The 21,757-nt window shown below is 40.1% G+C and overlaps 2 long non-coding RNA genes across 2 annotated transcripts in view; one reads left to right on the top strand and one right to left on the bottom strand.

The window, feature by feature from the left end:
- The window catches only part of LOC106048462 (uncharacterized), a 31,539-nt gene extending 19,125 nt beyond the window's left edge, over positions 1-12,414 (bottom strand). Inside the window, exons 1-2 of the long non-coding RNA XR_007158175.2 lie at positions 10,128-12,414; positions 8,524-8,571 (exon numbers count right to left, since the gene is read on the bottom strand). This is a non-coding gene — a long non-coding RNA (uncharacterized lncRNA). The remainder of the gene's footprint in view (positions 1-8,523; positions 8,572-10,127) is intronic.
- Positions 12,415-13,351: 937 nt separating this feature from the next.
- Positions 13,352-21,141, top strand: LOC125179989 (uncharacterized). Its single transcript, XR_007158178.2, has 4 exons — positions 13,352-14,034; positions 17,365-17,494; positions 18,510-18,755; positions 19,227-21,141. It is a non-coding gene; the product is annotated as an uncharacterized lncRNA (long non-coding RNA).
- Positions 21,142-21,757: the final 616 nt, after the last annotated feature.

The following is a 21,757-nucleotide window of genomic DNA, read 5'->3' as shown; positions in this document are numbered from 1 at the left end:
TCGGTTATTCCCCCAGACTTCACCTATTGCCTCAGAATTCATCTACTTTCAGAGCTTCACATCGCCTCTTGGTGAGGAGTTGTAATGCTAAAGCTTCCCTATATGCTGCTTAATCTCATATTTAATTTCACATTTCAGTTTCGTGTGCTATGCATTTTAAAAACATGATGTCACCTTCCCTTCTTCAGAGTTATCCTTCGCATTAAGAGGAAAGAGGAAATATGTTTTCAGCAATAAGTTTGCAATAGAAAAGTAATTTTGAAGGGAAATTCCATAGAAAAGTGTAGAGAAGCCTCCAAACTTTTTTATAAAGCCCCCTTCTCACATGTCATGTTAGATGTGAGCTCTGGTGAGCCCATTGTGATGGTGTCAAATACATAATATTCAAGTTGAAAACCACTGGTGCTGTGTGTATTGTAATCACACCTGGATTACTTCTGAAAGTTCATACTCTTAAGTATTGATATATTGCAATCAGTGGATTATGTCCTGTTATCCCTGTTCATTTCAAGTACAGTTTGCAGGCCAAAGCAATCCTATCAGATGTAAATAGCTGACTGAGAGGAGCAGAGGTAGAAATGGGGCCCCACTTCGTCTCAGTTGGGTACAAATTAAGTCCTTGAAGTACTAAGAAGACTTCTGTCTGGCCTCTTGTCCGCAGTAAACCTTATGAGTGCTGCTAACTTTACAGCAGATCAAACGTTGCTTTCTCAGAATAAACACTGGCCAAGATTTTGAAATGCGCCTAGTAAGTTCAGATGCCCCCACATTTCAGGTACTTTGCATGACCCGGTTTACAGAAACCTGCTGAAAATACTCCCAGCCACGTAAGGGGACTAGTTCAATACCCGAAGATGCAGCTTTTCTAAGTGTGGTGTTTAGCTGTGGCATTCAAAATCCAGATGAAGACCTAAGACTCGCAATTGTATTTGCTAGCCTGGTAACAGTGACACCAAAAATAGGCACGCATGCCAGTGTCACAGTAGCTTAGTCTGTTTGGGGCTAAAACACTGCCTGTCTGCCTCAGGTGGTCATGAGGTTTAGATCCAGCTGCCGGCTGCCTGCCGAGCTTTGACCTGAGCTTGAGCACAGCAAATCTGTCCGTGCCGTACATCTCGGTGTGCTTTTTGGTGATAAAGGGGACATTTGCCTACAGTGACAGATGCAAAGCAGATCCACGTATTCCTCATCCTTTCATCTAACGAGCAGGATAAGAAGGATCTTGGCAGTGGCAAAAGGCTGCACATTTCATTCATTCATGTGTGCCAGAGGGCAGACAGATTTCATGGTGAGGAAAAAAAAAAAGTCTAAAAAATCTGACCAAAAAATAGTGCCATCGTATTCTTCTTTGCTGCTGAACGGGTGATTGACCACACGTCTCATCAATAAAGCCATTATTCGTGATCCCAGCTATCTGGTGAAAAGATTCTTTGGGGACATCTGAAAATAACTTTGGTTCTGTGGATTTACATGGGGAGAGGGGAGGAATTCCATGCGAAGCCCATGTTCAAAGCGCATGGATTCCTTGTGGTTTCTCATACTCCTGGAGGTAAGCTAATAAGACAGAAAATGTGCACCAACTTTTCATTGCACAAGAGCACTGTAAGATGATCAGAGAGACTTACTCAGTAGATGCCAAGAAGTTTATTTAAGGTGAGGCTCTGCCCTGCATTGGGGTATGTGATGGTGGGGTTGTATGGAAAGAGCACCCATGATGTGAGTAAGGCAGAAGAGAAGCGCCAGCACTGCTTTCTTCCCTTCTTCAGTGTGAACACAAAAGCGGGGGAATCACCAGGTTAGATATGGAAGCAGCCTAGGATTTGGGGATTTAAGCCCCCGCTGTGCCATCAGCTCCTTTAGTGACTTGGGGTGAATCATTTAGCCATTTTGTACATTTGTTCTCACTCTAGGAAGAAGGTTAATAACATTCATATGGGTTTTTATGAAAAACAAAACAAAAAAAAACACACTGTGTTAAAGGCTGGGAAATGCTAAATCCCCACAGAATATAGGAGAATATAAATACTTAACATCAGGGCAGACACAGCTGCCATCCACATTGAGGACATACAGTAAGGGTTTCCATGTGTGCAAGCTTGGATAAAAATGTGGGCACATAGTTCCATAGCCCATGCATGAGGTGAACAGAACAAGGATGCCCAGAACTTACCAAAAATGTATCAGAAAGTTATCCATTTCCCACTGACTGCATTGCATATGGACAGTAAGCCCAGCTCTTCCCAAACATTTAGTATTTATTAAATGTCCAAACAGTGTCCAAACAGTGGGGGAATTGCTGGTGCCTGGGTGAGTGCTCTGCACCGATCAAAGGTAGTCGTGGAAGTCAAGGTAATGTCACCTCCATACCCGAAAGAGTAAAGGCAAAGGCAGCCCTCACCAGGGACAGAGGAGAACAGAGTCAGGTGGCAACACAAAACAAAATGCTTGGTGCAGAAAAAACAAGTCACTCACGGCCCTCCTCAAGCCTGAGGGGGTTTTATCGCCCTCGAGGAGGCTCCAGGCGCTGTCCCCAGAGCAGCTCTGCAGTCCCAGCCCCAAACCATCCTTGGAGCTACTCGGTGCCAGCAGCTGCATGCAGCCAGGCCATGTTTTTTAAACCCACAGCCAGGAGGGAAAGAGCAACTTGAAGGTGGATGAGGTAATGACAGAGCATAGAGATTTAATTGGCATTATCATGGGTTAGGATTCTCATACCTCCCGGTGTCCGCACTGAGAGTCTGGGAGAAGTCTTTTCAATTGCACAGCTGATGAAAGAGAAACTAAAATAAGAACTGAAGGGCTGGGGGGAGAGAAGTCGAGACAGACCCAGTTCTCCCCACTCCTGTCTGTATCAGGAAAGAGACAAAGGCTTGTGTGGAAGGGGAACCCGTGTTGTTTATATCGTGGTCTCTTTCTTTTTGTTATCTGTAGCCTGAAGTTTTTGGAAGTCGGTGATTAGAGAGCCTCAGTGACAGGAATGGGGCAGTCGCCTTCACTGGAAGCTTTAATAATAAGCCTTGGAAAAGGACCCTGAATAAACCAAATATGAAGTACAGAGTATCCAGGTAGTCAACATGAAATTTCAACATGAAGTTCATGTTGTAAATAAAATGTTAAATAAACAAACGCATAAATAAATAAATAAAATAACCCCATAGCTTTGGCACTTCCTATTTGTCTGATAAAAATTCTTGAAGCACAACTTGTTTCTTCCATACCAACAGGGTTTGCACTTTAGTTCAAAGGCCACAACCAAAGCGTGAAATCTGAGATACACAACTTCGTTTACAGAACAAGAAAATTCTGAAAAACCACTTTGATGTCACCACATGCCTGCCCTTTAGGCAGTAGTATTTCAGTACTGGCCTTAATAACAACCTTCAAGGAGTGGATTTGATCAGTATTGTGTACTATTATTATTCTTTTTTCCTGATAACAACAAACTGTATGAATACAGCAATGCCCAATTCAACCTCCCCCACCCCCAAAAAGCCTGTAAATTGTTCTCCAGAACTTTTGTGGGTAACTTTATCTGCTGCAGGGCCCCGTGTAAGCTTCTGAGATATTTTCTTTCACTTTGCTTACTTGTACCACTGCACTTGCACAAGCAGCCTGTCATTCTCCCTTGTATGAACTTACGTCTCATCGCAAAAATGGCAATACCCGTTCTTTGTCTTTGCAGACCTGACACTTCCCTAGAACATCTGCAAAGACTTTAATCCAAATACAAACATACAAAGGAGGAGGTAGGGAGAGAACAGACAAATCTAGTCCTTCCTTTAAGACTTGATATGGTATTGGCTTGAAGTCAAAAACCTGTCTGAGCTGCAGCTACCCACACCAGGAAAGTATCAACCTGCTTTACTTTTTTTAGCCATCATTTTCTAAATCCTGCTAATTCACAGTTAAATCAGAGCAAAGTTTACATTAGGTGCAATCAATAGCATTGGGTATCACCATATTTACTTGTCTAATTAAACCAATTGAAAAATGAACTAAATTTCTGCATTTTTAGTAAGGATTTTTCACTGAATCTATGTATTTGCTATAGACTGTTACTTATTCACTTGAAGTTTTGATTCCTAACAAATATAAAGAAGAGTCCAAAGCCACTCTGGCATCATCTGTCCCAAAGCCCGGTGTCCATACGCCTGAAAGGGCTTCCTGTGACATTCAAATTCAGACCTGGGTCTCCAGCAGAATGCCCTTGCTGTCCCAAGGACTTGAACTGGCCATGGATTTTACATAAAAAAGATTCACAAGCATGCTCTACTCCTCAAAACTGAAAACAACCTCAAAACTGCTATAGGGAAATGATCAAACCACCGTGGAGTGTTTAATATAAGGATCTTTGTCACTATCATCTTGAGGTGAACTAGAACAAGGGATATAAAGTTCTGATAACTTTGAGACATTTGAAATTTGAAGGCTAGTGACAGTGTGATAACTGTTTCACAGGAGTGTATCTCACCTTGTGACTACCCATTTCAGAATTTCTTGTATGTATTTTTGAATCATCAGATACCAGATGGATGTGAGCAGTTTAGCATGGCAATTCCTGTGCAATCCTATCTGTGAAATGAATACAGTCATGTGGTCTTCCAGTGCTTTGATACCTACTGAAATTACAATACAAAATAGAACAAAAATACCTTTACCAATAAAGAAGATTTAGGAAGGGAAGATGAAGTGGTTTGATTTCTAGTTTTAGAGGTTCTGTAATCCTGTATATCAGTCAGATTAGTAGGCACACACTCGATAAAAATGTATTCTAAAAGTCTGAAAATACACTGTGATTCATTCGTAGAAAAATCAAATGACTTAAATAATCTGATTCAGGATACACAGATCAATGTGCTTTTTTCTAAAAGCTGCTAGGTTCTTACTTGTTCCCAGCAATTTAAAAATACATCAGCAAGACAGGATATCTTCTCTTTTTCCTCTCAGACCTTCACTTTTCCCATATGTAAAGCATATAAGTTTGTTAAATGTTAAAATATGTAAAATTATAATAGCAGCCTAATCAAAGATGGACTTTTTGTTCAGAGAATAAGAGACACATCGACTTTTTGCTCAGGGAATGGTATCCCATCAAAAGGAGAAACAAGATCTGCCTCTGAAGAAGGGACTTTGTTATTGAACACATTTGAACTTAATTTCCAATGTTAACATAATTTTCTCTGCATAAACAGAATCAGGAGTTAATCAAAGAACTTCCAAGTTAAATTCTCCATTTTCCATATCAATAAGAGAAATTCTTCCAAACCCACAAACTCCATTTTTTCACTTTGTGTTGAAAGAGTGAAACTGGTAGCCAAACCTCAGTATGCTACACATTCAGCAGTGTAGCATCCGTTACATGGGTAATAAATTGCCTCCGGAGGAAGAATTTTCCAGCTCAGATGAGCTTCCAACAGCAAAGCGCAGGTGTTCCAAAGAAGCCCTTGGTTTAGATGTGGTGAAAGGATTTCACAGATGATAAATCAGAACTATTACTTTAGAACAACTACCTAGTTTTTATTTCTAAATTACCCATTTGCATCACACCTCCTCATCTCTGTATACCCAATTTGAAATGCTCCTTTCATTTACCAATGTCACGGCCACCCAACGATTTCAGAAAGCATGTTCTGAGAAAGAGAGACAGGGAAAGAGCACGAGTGTTCACAGCTGCCCACTGCCAGAATGAACACCCATAAGTAATTTTCCAGGGTATGGAAGTGATTTTGGATAACCCTCAAAATGAAATGCAAATCCATTTCCCTCTTTTAGATATCTGCATTTACGTACCTAAATATTCTCACCACAATACTAGCATCACAGCAAAATGAGGGAGCGCAGTTGCAGGCTGTGCTGGCATCAGCAAGCAAGGACAGAAGATAGCCAAGACAAATTAATGGTTTGGCCTTTTAGGATGTGCTAGAAAACAAAATACATGGCCAGGATTCTTGGGAGAGCTCTTCGTGTGGTGGCTGGCTATGCTTATACATTGGACTTTTGGGTCTAAATTATTTTTGTCATTCATGCTACTGGATTTTGCTATCAAGGTAGACCTACCCATATAACAATCATACTTTTCTTTTCCTGCATAGACATACCAGAAACTGCCACCACCAGAGCTTGAAGTGGAATTCAGGATTTTACTTTGAACATCTCAATCACATTCTTTAACTTCTGTGAGGTTTCCTGGCATTAACAGATGCCACAATGTTTGGAAAGAAATTTTTGTGGCACCTTGTTGCTGAGTTGGCATTTCAAGGAGGGTTATACTCGGAATCTTTTTTTTTTTTTTCTGCAAGAAAATGAAGCTCTATCTACATTTCTGCCACCTTAGATTCCACATGTCTTGTCAAATTACCTTCAAATTCACACACTGGAACTGTTCAGGTCTCTAAGGTGTAATAATAGCTCAGTAAGAACAAAAATTTGTTCAGATGACTGCCCTTTGAGTTCCCAGATCAGAAACAAAAACAGTTAAAATCAGCACTTTTAAAAATGTACACAAATATATGTTTAGTTTAAAGAGAAAATAAGTTAACACTGCATGAAGTTTTTCAACATTCATGTCTGGAATGAACTTTTCCTCCTCTCCACTACATCTGCAGTTCACCACATGCAGACAGGCAATGCACATTTTTGTTGAAACAGAAAAACGCAGTAAAATAATATGAGAGAAATCATAGCCACTAATGGCTTCTGTGGAGTCACTGAGGTGTTTGAAAATAGCACTTCATGATATTTTCTTTTAGGCAATTTTTGTTGTCTCCCACAAAGAAGACCGCCAAAGACCCCACGCTCAACAAGCAGTGCCCCTCACAAAGCCAAACTGCTGTTTGAGTCCCAGTCCTTCCCAGGATAACCACTGTCTCATTCAACATGTTTGTTGATGAGTATTTCACAGATATATTTTGGTTCTATTATTCCCTGGTTTATACCTCTTCCAAGACCATGTGTGACACCAAGCCACCATCTGCTCAAACTCTCCCAGATGCTCGTGCATCAGCCCAGGGTCAGCTAAGCACATCACTCGTCCCCAGACTACCAAGCTAGTGAGAGAAGAAGAGCACAGAATTTGTTAAGACAGCTGGAGACCTGCTCAGCAGGAGGAGCTGCATTCATTTTAAAGCAGATGATATTACACTTAAATCTCCTATCTTACTTGCATACTTGAAACCACGAGTCGCTACATTCTACCGGATAACCTTTACTTGTAAGCTGCCCCTATATTTCCTTTCACACTGCTTCTGTACTGCCTCTTCAATGAAATAAACATTCCCAGCCTTGGAGTAGGGGCAATATCTTGCCATAAAAAGTAATCTCCCATTGCATCTCATTCACCCAGTTTACCACCACCACTGGTGTGAACTTTGGTATTAACTAAAGCTTCAGAGGCCGGAGATTTTGACCCTTCCATTATTTTGAGTTCTCCTCTCTGTGAAGAACAACATTATTTTTGTCATTAGCCCAACTTCCACATTTTCCTTCTCTTTAGTAGAAATCCATTTCCCCTAGTTACTGCTGCATGCAGCACCGCATAATCCCTGCCCTTACCAAGTTGTGCCATGCCCCTCTTCCCAGCTGCCTTCAGCCTGTCCCTGCTCCCCCCAAGTATTCCATAGGATGCTGACTACACTGCGCGACTCAGAAGCAACAGAAACCTACTGCTTGGAAAAGCCATTGTGGTGGTGCCTCTAAGCGCCTCCATCCAAAAGCACCTTTCAAAAGCAAAAATTTTGGAAGAAATCAGAAAGTCAGAGCACCTGCTTAAAATGTCACAGTGGATGTCTGCTCTAGCTAGGAGAGTGTCTGCAGGTAAAATAGAGAGGACACTTTGACTTTACCAGCAGACTAGTGTCTTTCTGTCCCCTAGTTACCAGGCACAACTGTCACAGCTGGAAAACCTGCCTGTACTCTTCTGGTTTGCAGTCTAGGTCCAGCCCTCCCAGTCTCTATGAGAGTACCTCACTGGCTATGCTTCTAGTAAAACTGCAATTGCTCAAGTTTCTTTCAGTTTCCTGTCTTGAGGAAGGCAGCCTTCTAACTGGCTTTTAGCTCTCCAGTCTGCATTTGAGATACATTGACCCTACCAGAAGTTATTTTCATAAAACTATGACATTCACGGAAGAAGTAGCCATTGTCTGATGATCCTCTCCCTTTACCAATGAAAAGTATGACTGAATTTTCGACTATCAGCATTTTTGTTACCTGTTTGTTTCAAGAACACTCTTCTCATTGTTTTACAGGCTGTGAATCCACAAGTTCCCTTTGCTAATAACCAGTCAGAAACATATTCTTGCTATGTATTCTGTAAGTTTTTAATTAAATGACCTCAGTATGACCACTCTTTGAAGTTGAATCCATACAACATTATTAAAAATTACTCATATGCTCTTACTTTGGTATTAAATTCTATTGAATACATGCGAAAGTCTTTCATTCTTCACCCTTAGCAAGAATTGTAATTACCTTACTATAGTAATAAGAAGAATAAACAACTTACTCTGCCAAAAATTGTTTACTTACCTATCCTAGCAGGGTAGCTCCAATCATTATACACATTTTTCCAGTTCTCTAGAAATACAACAAAATGAAAAAAGTATACTCTTGAAAATGTTTAGTAGAATGATCTAATTAACAAGAAAGTTTTTTGATACTAATAACTTAGTACTTCTCTAAGTAAGTGCTTTTGGACTTTGCAGTAATATTGTCAGATAATGCAATGCTAGTTTTATATTTTTTTTGTTTTGTTTTTCTAGGATACTATTTCAATTTTATTCTACTGCTTAGTAAATGCTGGGTTGTCATCCCTTGGAGACTTAAAGCTCTGATTCATAGTTAATGAAGCATAGGCAATAAAGCTCCTATTCATAGCTAGTGAAGCACAGTCAAAAGCAAGGCAAAAATCCCAGTCTTTATAGAGGTAGCTAGGAAATAAAGGAAAACATATCACTTGTCTAAATTCAGAATTCTTAAAACTTACCCTGACTAGCTGCTATGATATACTAAATCATTAGTATGCCCTAGCTGTGCATTGGATGGAGTGCTCGGATGGATAAGCCAAATGAGATGAGCAAAATTTCAGCTGAGATTGTGGCTTTTGAATACAGACTTAAATGTTTCAGCTAGGGTTACAGGCTCATTTTGTATGTCTCCTATAGCTCTCAGGCATCATCAGCCTGGAACAGGTTCAAGTACCTGTTCAAGGAGTTACCAGTATTGTACTGAGCACTGGTGTCCTGTACACTATTGGTATTACTGCAGGTGATTTTTATGTAAGTATAGTGATCTGTACTCTTCGTTTCCACCAATGGATTATTCTTTTTGAATGGCTTCTCCTCTGTTCCCTCAAATATTGTCTTAAATAGATTAAACAATTGCAGGTGAGACAAAAATATTAAAAATTAACATTTTAAAGTTCTACTCTATAGGCCATATGCAGGAGAAATCAAGATAGTTGCCATCATTTTATAGTGTGACTAAATTATGTATTACAGCATAGCTGCAAGAGCTGTAAGAAACTCCATTCTCTTTGTGTTGTGTGAAAAATCCTCTGGGGTAAAATGTTCTGTTCATTAAAACATAAACAGGCAATGTCACTGAATATTCTTCAGCTTCATAAAATCGCACTTGGTAGCACTGTTGACTGATGTGGGCATTACAAACACTTTTTACTCACTCCCTTCCACTTGCAGAGACCTAAATGACAGTCCTGTGGGCTCCTTTGCCTTGAGGTGGGAAAGTGTGAGGGTCTGTTGAAAACTGAGGGGCAGATCTGAAGTCTAAGGTGCATATATCACTGTGTTGAACTACTAAATTGCTGGTTAAAACTCAGTGAATACTAGTTTATTGAATGCCAGCTAGTAGAAACTGTAAAACCAGTCTACAAGTAGTGCAGACTTCCCCGTCACTCAAAATACTTCACTTTCTTCCCAAAAGCAGTGGTTTTTACAGTCTCTCAAGAGGATCTCCTCAACCACTCTTATTTTTTTACTAGAAAACCATTCAGTTTCTCCTTTATCCTGTCTATCTACAGCAAAATGCTCCTGTCACTAGGACACAGCTCTAATTACCCTGCATCATTAAGCAGTGTTCAGGCAGCTGGCAGCAAGACAGCTTAGTTGAATTACCTATGATTTTGGACTTCGCTGGGCCTCTGCAAACGTGCAATTGGATGTTTGGTTCTTCATGTTTCCTCTGGAGATCAATCCACTTTTTCCCTTTTAAAACAGAGCTGAAATGATTCAAGGTATAGCTATTCGCACAGTTACCTCACTGCTATAATAATGCAATTTGCTTACTGAACTGTAGGAGCCCACCAAACAGCAGACAGCCTTCTCTCAGGTTGCTTTTCTGTCATTTCAGTGACCACTTCAGCCATGGAAGTAGCTTTCACTACAGCTGGGGCACATCCACCACTAACGGTACCCAAGTTCCTCGGAAAGGGTGTGCAAAGAAGGTCCTAGATCAGGGTCTGAGACCTGAGACCTGCACCTGGTGGCTGTGGACTGTGGCTGATTGCTTACAGGCATGGGCTGGGCCAAGACGGCAACCACCTCCACGCAGGCCTTGCTGCTGGCCACGTGGGAGACCCTGGGCCAGCTGGGCCCCTAGCGTGGGGTGAGGATAGGCCAGGAGCCCTTTTCCTTCCGCATAGAATCATAGAAAAAATTAAGGTTGGAAAAGACCTTCAAGATCATCTGGTCCAACCATCACCCCACTACCAATGTCACCCACTAAACCATGTCCCTATGCACCAGGTCCAGCCTTTCCTCGAACACCCCCAGGGACGGTGACTCCACCACTTCCCTGGGCAACCCATTCCAATGCCTGACCACTCTTTCTGAGAATAAATGTCTCCTCATTGTTATGCACCCTCTTGATACACAGATGTACCCACGCAAACTGAAGGTAGGAGTCTCTGCACTGGATTATTTATAAAACCTCCCTGTCAAGAGTTTTTGGCCTTATTAACAGGAAGTTACATTCCTTTCATTGTAGTTCTTGGATGAACTTGTTGATACACATGGAAAAATCGTGTCCCTCACATGTGCATGTGGGAGGCACATTTTACTCTTCCTTAATTTTTTTCTGGGCTTTGCTACTCTTCACTTGCATTACACAACATATTACATTCACACCAACAAAAGATATATATATGCCATATTTAATGTCCTGAATGCTCTGAGGGAATAAGAGCTAAAATCTGTTACTACCACAGGCCGTCTGCTCAGGTACTGACACCCAGCATCCTCCAAAGCTATCTGTGATTACCCTCAGACCAAAGGATTACACCTTACTTTAATATCAGGCTTTGACTTATCCCTGGAGGATAAAAGACATGGTAGTTTTGAATCAGTTAGCACATGGAATTACGTTTAAAGACCACACTGTAACAATGACTGACACACTGAGTTGCAGTCCTTAGAAGGAGATATAATTATCATCGCATTTTCAATTCTTGGCTAAGTTCCAACTCCAGCACTCCAGCTGTGGGGTTTCATTAAGTTTCTGCCCCTGAATTGTAAGATAATCTCTACCTCAGCTGTAGATGCTACTAGAAGATGCTTTGGTGCGTTCTGCTCTCTGTCATCCATGACAAGCACTTGTCTAGGCTTTCATTTCTTATAAATGGGAACAAGTAGTTTGTGTTTTGCCAGAAGTGTGATGCTATCATCATCTTGCAAATCTACAAGCAGCTCACTCATCCATATGTTCACCAAACGCCCTTCAGCTCTATCTGGGCATCCCATATCTGTCTAAAAGCCATCTGGAATAATGCATTGCCAACTTCTGATCTTAAGTACAGTAGCAACTTTCTGAGATCATACTTGCTAAAATGACTAAATTTGGAAAGATTATAAAATTACACTGCAACAGAGGAGCCTGTTGGATGCTTTGTATCCCCAAAAGCACACCCCACTCTTTTCTTTTTAGTCTTTTTAATGAAGTGTAAAAATAGTAAACAGCTTGATCTGCATCAATTCCAGAATAACTTCTGGGGGCAATTTCTCTATCATTTTGTCTCTTAATCTGCCTTTGTCCCTTCTTTATCAATTGCATTTTCAAATAACGTTAATGGCATTTGTCACTGCAAGCCTCTGTCTCCTTAACCTCACTTGTCATCCAGTCTCTCTTTACCTTGTTGTGTTTATCCACTGACTTCTCCTACATGTAACTGTTGCCTACACACTTTGCCATTTCTGTCTGAGCTGGAGTAAGTGACTTTGGAAGACACCTTAGGCTTTTGTGAGGACAGAAATGACATCTTCCAAAGAGATTTACAAAACTTGTAAGCCTGTAGACATCATGGGGAATTACAGCTTGCTAGAATTCCTAGGTAGAGCTAGCTACTGAGTTATTTTGTCTTTAGCAATGAAGAGGGATGTTTGCAACAATAGCATAGGCAAGCATGAGATTTTGCCTCAATTGCGTTCTCATGAGTCCAAGATGACAAATTTAAACATCATTCAGCAGGTGCTTCTGTTAAATTACATATTGAAAATAATAAAATGATCCTTTGTCAACGTTTTGCTGATGTTGCAATTAAGTATAATGTTTATTAGAAACATTTTAAAAAGAAAAGGTTGTGAGGTATAGAAGCCTTTTGTCAACGGATTTTTATTGGACTAGATGACTTAGAGGTCAACATCCGTGCTGAGAAGAATATACTTTTCCCTCTGTACTACTTCACTGAACTGCTTTAGATCTGTGAAGAGAGAGCTCTAGATATACAAACAAACAGAAAAGCTTAGCCTGAATGACTATTTATCCCAATGTGTCATTAGCACATTCTCTTATGCCATTTTCTCTGTTCCTATTTCATGTTCAGAAACAACAGGAACAGTTCATTCATGGTTGTCTGGAACACTGTTGGCACACTGTCTTTCATCAATGCTAATTCATCAATGCTAGTAAATAATAAATAAATAAATAAATATAAATAAATAAAAATAAAAAAAGAATGCTAAAATGAAAACTGAAAATTGGTGATGAGTGCTATTCAATTTACTGAATATATTTTAGGGTTAACTCAGTGGCTGTGCTTAATTTGGGGTTTACTGGCATCAAACAGAGGGAAAGGTTCATCTACTGTGGCAAATCAGTAAGTGCTTTTGATGTCAGTGAGTTGTGCTGACAGTGGCTACAGATGTGCTCCGAATTTTGTTTTCCTTTTTGCTTTAATGCCACTATTTCTGAAGACAGTAGAGACTATCAGTAATCATAGCACAAGATCTGTCCCACTGGATTATGTAGAGCTGCTCCAGTCAGAGGAGCCAGAGTTCATTTATCTAAAGCCTTCTTGAAAACAACAACAACAACAACAAAAAAAAAAAACAGTCATCCATGCCTCTTAACCAGTTTTATATTTAAACAGGAGTATTGCGAAATCTGATAATACCAGTCAAGAGTTCAAAAATGCCATTCTTAAGACATGGATCTCGGAAAATAAATAGTGGTCCAGTTTCTGCTTCCAAAGGTTCTTTTCCAGGTTAATATCTTCTTACATCTCCTGTAAAATTTTCCCTTCCTGGACATGTTCTCATCACCTCATGAGTTCTGGTTTTCTCTGAGTTGCCTTTTTGTCCCTTGCCTCCATTATACTTTTGTGAAGGGACATGTATTCCCATTAGCCCAATTGTATTTGCTTGTAAGTTGGCTGATTTTTACTATGGTTCACATAAGCACCAAAGTTTATTTAAGCACCAATTCATCCAAGGTAGTCTTTAGGTTTATTATGTATGGACAGTCTCTTAGAGGATTTTACTCGGTTTCTTTGTTCTTGAAAGTGACTCAAGGGCCGTCGGTGATGCAACGCCCAAGTGGTGACTAGGGAAAGTGCCAGTAGATGGTGCTGAAGAACATGCAGCAAGGAACATTCTTGTTCCTGAATTCTGGCTCTTACAGCAAGTGGCTGCTGGTGTTCAGAACACAGTTAGGAAAAGGGAAAAAGCGATCTGGATCTTCATCTTCATCTTCTTCAGAGCAGATTAAAGTCATGTTATTTTCTTGCAATATTGAACAAGGAACTCTCAGGTAAGGGGGAGAACAGCTTTGTCATCAAAGACATGCTATTCTCTCCACCGCAGACCTTCTGTCAGAACCTTCTCCAAGCTCTTCCGGCTTTAAAAAGCCCACATTTTCATATCCTATCATGTTCTCTACTCAAATACTGCTACTTCCTTTTTTGTTTCTTTATGTCTCAGTCCAGGCTACCTGCTAAGCGTGGGGTGGCCATTGTGCACAAAATCATCTTGAGACACTCACTTCTGCATAGCAATCAGGAAATACAAGTCCATGTTGGTCACATCCTCTCCCCTCTGTAATATTACAAAGGAACTACAGAAGGACATTTTCCTTAAAAACAAACAAACTAAATTAACTCCCATTCCCCCTCTACCCCCTCCCAAAAAAAAAAAAAAAAAAAAAAAAAAAGGACTTTCCCATCTTCCCATGAAACTAACACTTAGGCTGTGGTCTCCCATTTTTGTATGATTTTCACTTTGTGACCTGGCCAAGGCTAGGAAAACTTTGTAAGTTTTTATCCTGTACTGAGCTGAAGGAGATCTTTTTCTTTTCTTTTCTTTCTTTCTCTTTCTTTCTTTCTTTCTTCCTTTCTTTCTTTCTTTCTTTCTTTCTATTTCTTTCTTTCCTTCTTTCTTTCTCTTTCTTTCTTTCTTTCTTTCTCTTTCTTTCTTTCTTTCTTTTTCTTTCTTTCTCTTTCTTTCTTTCTTTCTTTCTTTCTTTCTTTCTTTCTTTCTTTCTTTCTTTCTTTCTTTTACCCAAAGAAGAAAGAATCCCACTCCTCTTCATTCAAAACCTAGAAGCCTTGAGGTAGGAGGATAGATTTTGGATGGAGGTGGGGAGAAGCACATTTGAAATAACATAGATTGCAGGTGGTTACAAATATAAAATTGGTGAATCTGTGGTTGAGGCAGTTTAAATTAGTGACTCCTTCCTTGTCTTTTATTGTACTGCACTTCATAAGTATGATTCAGGAGACCAATTTGGCTGCCTGTGTCTGCTTTTATCCTCGTTACTTATAGCTTACAATCTTTCTGAAATGATGGAAGCTAGAAATGCTGCCAATAAAATGTTCAGTTCCATGAGACCTTCCTGTTGTCATTTAAGGAATGGTCTCATTTGGCAAATTTAGATCAGTTAATTTCAGAAAATTCCTCTATGCCTGTTTGCCAGGGAGATGGCACAGGGGAAAGAACATCATTACCTCAGTAACAATTCACACACTGGTTCAATAGCACAACTCCCTCCTCATCAGGGTAATACACATTACCCTTGGTTTATGACATACTGCAGCTGAGACCAAGGCACATGTGTATTTCTGCTTCAGGGGTGACAATATCTGGCAGATTCCCTTAAAAACATCTTTGTAATACAAAGATTTCAAAAGGTTGACAGTTCCTAAAGTTTCCTATATTGCCTTCATTTCAGAAGATGTGTTAAGCAGTGTGAGTGAGGATTAAGACAACAGATGCATAAGCAAGAAAACCTCTTGTTTAACACCTCCATATGAGAAGACCCAACTCCACCTGCGTGCAGAACCATGCACAGCTGCTCTCCTGCTCCTCCACCTGCTCTGAGCATGCCATGAAATACAGAGAGTTCTTACTCAAGCCTCAGAGGCACATTTGCACCACTCTGTTAGAGGACTGCTGGGTGCCATGGCGGTGAGGGTACCTAATGCTGAGACACCCAGCACTCAGCCTTCAGATCCTGGGATAATTCTGGAGAGCTTGGGGGATGTGTCAGCTTTGCATGTGGCTTCTAGTGCTGTTGGGAATGGCACATTTCCCAGCCTAGAGCCTGTATCCCTCTTGGAAAGGCTCCTCTAGTGCTTGACAGTGGTTTGTCTGTACCACCGACATCTGGTAGTCCTCCTGTGTAGTTCTTCATCTGCAGTATTCACACCATTACCCACCTTAGCTGAAAAGGCTAACAGCCCCCCACAATCCTTTCAATTTTGTAACTGCTAAAATGCCTAGGTTTTTTAAAAAGTATTTAATTTATGCTTTAAATGGAGGAAATCTGTAGTTCAGCTTTTGTTTAATGAAAATTACTTAACTTTGTCAAGAATTGTCCTCTGGATGTAAAAAAGTTTTTGTTTCTGTCCAGTTTATAGTGCATAGTTTGTAAGAAAATTCTGCAGTGGCAAAAAGCATGGTCTTGTCCAGAAGCTCAGCCCATTAAAAGCACAAAGATGCACTGTATTCTGCCAGGCAAAACACCAGACAAGCTGGAAGCCAATATGGAAATATTCAATGAATTTTTCAGTAGAAGCGCCAGCTACTGTATTACATTAAATGGGAGGAGGAGTAAAACTAAATAACACATAGGTTTTGTAAGATGTGCGTGTCATAATTTACAATGAGAATAATGGGGGGTTGGGTCACTGTAGTCACTGAAACTAAGCTATTATTAAAAAAAACAACGGACAGATTGTCACTTACAGTGGCTCAGAAAAACATTTTTTGAGAAACTCAATATATCATTTTTCTTAAATTCATATACATGTGCTCTGATCATCTTATTTTATAATTTATGTAAAAACTCAGTTAAAAATATGGGGAATGTGGTATTATTACAAAGGAACAGGTATATTTGTTCACTTTTCTCCTTCCTTGAATGGATTTTGGAAGATACTGTACCTTAGTTAGGAAGATCTACAGAGAGCTTTTCTAATCCTTGGCAGTAACAAGAGATAGATGGAAACTGATCCAATACTGTAACTGAGAGTTACAACAGTAATCTGAGTCAAGTTATAAACTGTACTGGGTTGCCTGTGTTGCCATCAAAGAGATACTGTTTAGAACAGCAGAGCTGAGAGATCTCTGGGAATTCCCCGTGTTGATCAGATCCCTGGGTCAGATCAGTCAGAAATGGTAAGAAAATACCACCAAACCAAGAGAGTCATATTTCACATCTGCTTTCCACCACTGGAAGTGAGCAGATGATGCAGTGCAATGGCTATCGGAGTTACTGTGCCAGATAGGTCTGGCTTTTAGAGCACTTAGGATGCATCTTTAGAACTTGATCTCCAAATTCAACCTGTGCTTAAGTATGTGCACCCACAAATACACCTTGAAAAGTGCTTGTGCAAATGGTCGTATAGCCCCATATGAAAGACTTCTCGGTAATATGTGGAATGATGCTGGGTGCATGAGCTGGCTTGAGTCATATTGCTGAGTAGTCTAACATTACAGTAAAAATAATCCATATACCTTTCTTACTGAAGTATCGTTAAAATGGAGGAAAATTTACTTTTTAGGGGTCCAGTAGTATCTTACCTGTTACAGTCCAAGCTGAATGAATTTTTTGGTTTTAACTTGTTCTTCACTTATGTCTCAGGTGAAATTCTGGGCTCAAAATATGAGTGTGATCCTCCTGAAGATGGTTTCAGCCCCTCTTCATTTCTCTCAGCAAGTTAATGATACCTTTTGATCTTTGGGAGAAATCGCTCCAGAAAACTCTCTGAAAGGTAAAAGTTATTATTCCAGGTTAACATGTGTCAAACTGATTTGTCTACAAAAATGAAATAGGTATATGGAGTAAAGCAAGAGGATTTCCAGGCAACCAACTGTCATGATAACTCAGTGACTTATAGTGTTACGCAATTTTAGGGGCACTAATGCACTGCAAGATAAAATCCTACCCTTCACAAATCTCAGGAAATGCATATTTATGTGCTTCATGGTCTCTGTCTGATTTAGTGCTGATATTGTAAAGTGCTCTATAATCTACATCCAGGCTCCAACTGTGCTTTAGGAGTACCATCACGGAAATTAGCAATAATTAAATAGAGGAAAGATGAAAGACTCTAGGAAGCATTTAGGACCCAGTAATCCTGTTTCCTAGAGAGGGAGACTGAGTGTGGTCAAATAAAGCTGCTGAGTGATTAGGTCGGAGGTTCCTGCCTTGCAAACCAGGGCCAAATTCAGTGAAAAATGCTGAGCAGCCAGAGCTGAGAGGGGAGGGCAGTTCCACACTGGTTATTTCCATCTGAACTTGTTCCCCCTTCCTCCCCTCTCTGTCCTTACCGTAGCCAATGCCACGGGCTGTGAATCAGAGGCATCCTCTCCATCTCAGATTGGTGTTCCTAGGAGAAATGCTGCAGTAACGCTTAAGCTGTGGGGTGTCCAAAACCTGGAAAATAAACAGTAAAAAGGCTGAAGTAATTGTTCTTACTGGGGCTGTGTTCTGACCGCTTGAACTGCAGTACCTCCCTGTACTCAGGGATTGAGATGTCTCGTGTGCAGTAGGTATCTCCTGTTCAATGACAGTGACCTGAGCTAGACGTTTGTCTTAACAAAGAGAAGTAGAAGGTAAGAGTTTGGTATTCAGGGCTGTGCCTTGCTGTTCCTTCCCAAAGTGTCCCACACCATCTGTGAAGCTATTGCATTCCTGGCAAGGCCTGTCGTCATTTGAGGAAGGCAGAGGTAAGGTTGTGCTGTAGAAACAAGGTGTGTCTTTGTTTCATTTTTGCTGTTTTCCAGGGTTTACATTTGGAACAATGCAACTTGCTCCAGCTGCCTTCCCATGCATGACAGCACCATAGCCCATGATTAGAGTGTGAGACCCAAACCCTTGGTGGAACCATTTCCTCTTGTTGGTAAATGCAAAGTGAATGTAAAATATGCTTCTGCACTTCTGATTTGGAAGAAATTTATCTTCACCTTCTCTTCGTAGAAACAGCCACGTGAACTGTCTGTGAAAGTCCATACTGCAGACATCAGGGTCAGGTAGATCAAATTCAGTCCGTAATTGATTAAATAAAAAATCTGATTTATAGCACAGGTCGGCTACTGAAAAGATTTGTTCACATTTTCTCAGTTATATACATTTAACAAATTGCCAGTGGGAAGAAAATGTGCTCAGGAATTTGAAGTCCGATCTTTACTTCATCATTGAATCAGAATCTGATATCAGGCAAATCTCCTCCACCCAAATTTCTCCATCCATAACAAGGAAGTCACTGCAATGTCAGAAAGGTGTTATGAAGATGAATTAGTTGATAATTAATAATTAGTAGATAATTCCTTAATAATTAGTTAATAATAAAGCGTGCTTTGAATAAAAAGGTTAAGTATTATCAGTGATTGCCTTTTCAGTAAGATTTGTATTTGCCTTCAATTTCTAACAGGTTATTTAACTAAATAATTTCAAATCTACATTTTAATAAATTTTTTCATTCTGTTTTTATGTTTCATTAGGACAAAATTAAAAGAGTACTCTAGTGGACGTAGTTTCATCCAACCACAAGAACGTGACAGACTTCACTCTTCAGAAATCAAAAATCCTGTTCCCATTACAACTTTAAGATCTGCTTCCTCCCCCCTTGCAAGTAAGTTAAATTAAAATGCTGAGGCTGAAGCCGGGTGCATATCTGGGGCAATAGCTCTTTGGACAGATTCAGTGGCATTCAGTGAATTTTTAGGGGTAGTTCCACTATTTGTGGGGTTGCAGTTTAGATATGTACGAATGGCTGTGGCATGGTGGGTGATGTGTGCATAGCAGCCCCAGCTCAGAGCCCTTCCCAGATCAGTGCTATTCAACTTCCATGGCTCCTTGTGGGCCTTACTAACAGAAGATCTGAAGGACAGACTGTTTCGTATTTTGATGTGTTATTAAGCATATCTTGTGCAACGTATTGATGCGCAAGGCTGCATGTAGTTTTACGAAGGCTTTCAGCCAGCAGAAATGGGAATGAGCTTTTGCTGGAGAAAGCAATCTTGTTGTGGCCTGAGCTGTTCATGCCCTTGCTCAGATTGCCCCCTTCTTGGGCAACACCAGAATGAGCTGGAGAACCAATCTGGTAGGAAAACAATTACACTGGCATAGGAGAAGGGCCCCCTCGAGGGGTGAGGACATGAACCTGGGGTGATCAGAGGGGAGAATACAGCAGTGATGGCTTAAAGCATCTGTTCAAGCAGAGCTGAAAAGATCTGGTTCAAATATGAGAAGTGGCTGAGCTGCAGTTAACACGGGGCTCTTTGAAAGCCAATTTATCCTGCTGAGAGACATCATTAGACAGCTTCAGGTACAAGACATGTTTTACTTGTTATCAGAACCACCTTCACTTAACTGGCAAGTACAGAATAAACACATCTGCTGCCAGAGATACAAAGTTTGTTTGGGGAGTTTTGCAAGTATCAGGTGTTCCTGAATCAGGAATTCTGATTTCAGGACATGCTGAGGGCTAACAGTACTCAGTATTGGGCCATACGAGGACTAAACAAATAGTACGTTACTGCTGTTTAAAGATCTTTGAAATACATATATATACGTACATGTGTACGTATACATTTCCATGCATGTATAAAAAGAAAGCACATGTTAAAACACTTAAAAATTTATGTACAGGTTCAAGATTAAGGAAAGAAGAAATCTATTGCAAGGAGAAGGAATTTCGCAATACGATCATGAAACTCATTTACAATAACTCCATAAATCTGTATCCCCACAAGGTAAAGAAGAGAGTGTAAGGAGGATTTGAATGATTTGCTTAGGTACTGCCAACTGAATGCAAGTCTTACTTAAGTATGGAAATCCTTCTGTTGGCTCCAGCCAGCCTGGAATCAGGTCCTGAGTTTTCAAGGGAGGAGTAGAGGACAGGGGACAAAACTCATTGCAACTGCTGCTATTGCTGTAACTTGCTCTGATTCTGATCTATCAGAAGAATGTAGCCATTGTTTCCTCATGAACTTGTTCATAATTCACATGAAATATTCCTGAAACATGGAGACTGTGATAATACACCACTTGTGCTCCCCGTCAAATTGGTTTCAGGTATAGAGTTTATTGGAAAGTCACAGACTGTGCAGTAGTTTTCACATCTACTATTGAGTTAACTGCATTTTTCAAAACTGGTTAGCTTACCAACGTTTTACATAACATAAGATCACTACGAACACTTGTGTTTCTGGATTATATACTGTATTAAAACCGTTAGCTTACCCTTCTGCCTATTTCTATGCTAAGCCCAGTACATACTTCAGTCTAGATGCAATGAACTGGAAACTTAAATAATGTTTTGTTTTTTAATCCTTTTTTCACTCCATTATACATTCCTCATTCAGATTTCCTCCCTATATTTTTAAGTACATGCAGAAAAGTGTGGGATCTACACTTAAAATAACAAATTTCTTTCAGAAAACTAGATACTGATTTTGTGACAGTTTCTCAACCCTTCGTAGCCAGGCTGCTAGATTACACACACACACACACACATACACGCACACACACCATCACTTTCAACATCCTTATATGCTGCTGGCAGGGGAGGAAAGTGGGAAAATTTTAGATGATGTTACAACTGAAATAGAGCTGCCAACATATCATTTCATTTCTAAGGCCTATGATATTCACTATGTTTCATAGAAAAACTAGTTCCTGTAATTCTGTTCTGCAAAAAGCATGAAAACATGGTACTAATAAACATGCTATAAAGACCCCCTAAAGAACAAAATACTGTGATTTCTAGGCTAACCTCAAGGCTTGACTCCTGTTTTGCAAAATGTTGGGACTGGCAAGGCTAAATGAAGAAACACAGTACTTAACTTATGTTTAAACAGCATTAAATCTCCATAGGAGCTATTGCTAATATACATACGTGTAAACGGACACCAGCATATTCATAAGAAAACCTGCACCGATCAATTGAATGTGCATATGGAGTGATTCTTACTTATGAATATTATTTATTTGAGTAAAACTGCATGGAAACTGATTATGTCAGAGAGAT

This window comes from Anser cygnoides, chromosome 3 (genome assembly GCF_040182565.1).
Source record: "Anser cygnoides isolate HZ-2024a breed goose chromosome 3, Taihu_goose_T2T_genome, whole genome shotgun sequence".
NCBI classification, from domain to species: domain Eukaryota; kingdom Metazoa; phylum Chordata; class Aves; order Anseriformes; family Anatidae; genus Anser; species Anser cygnoides.
The sequence above is the reverse complement of the archived record's forward strand: the minus strand, read 5'-3'. Positions and strand labels throughout refer to the sequence as shown.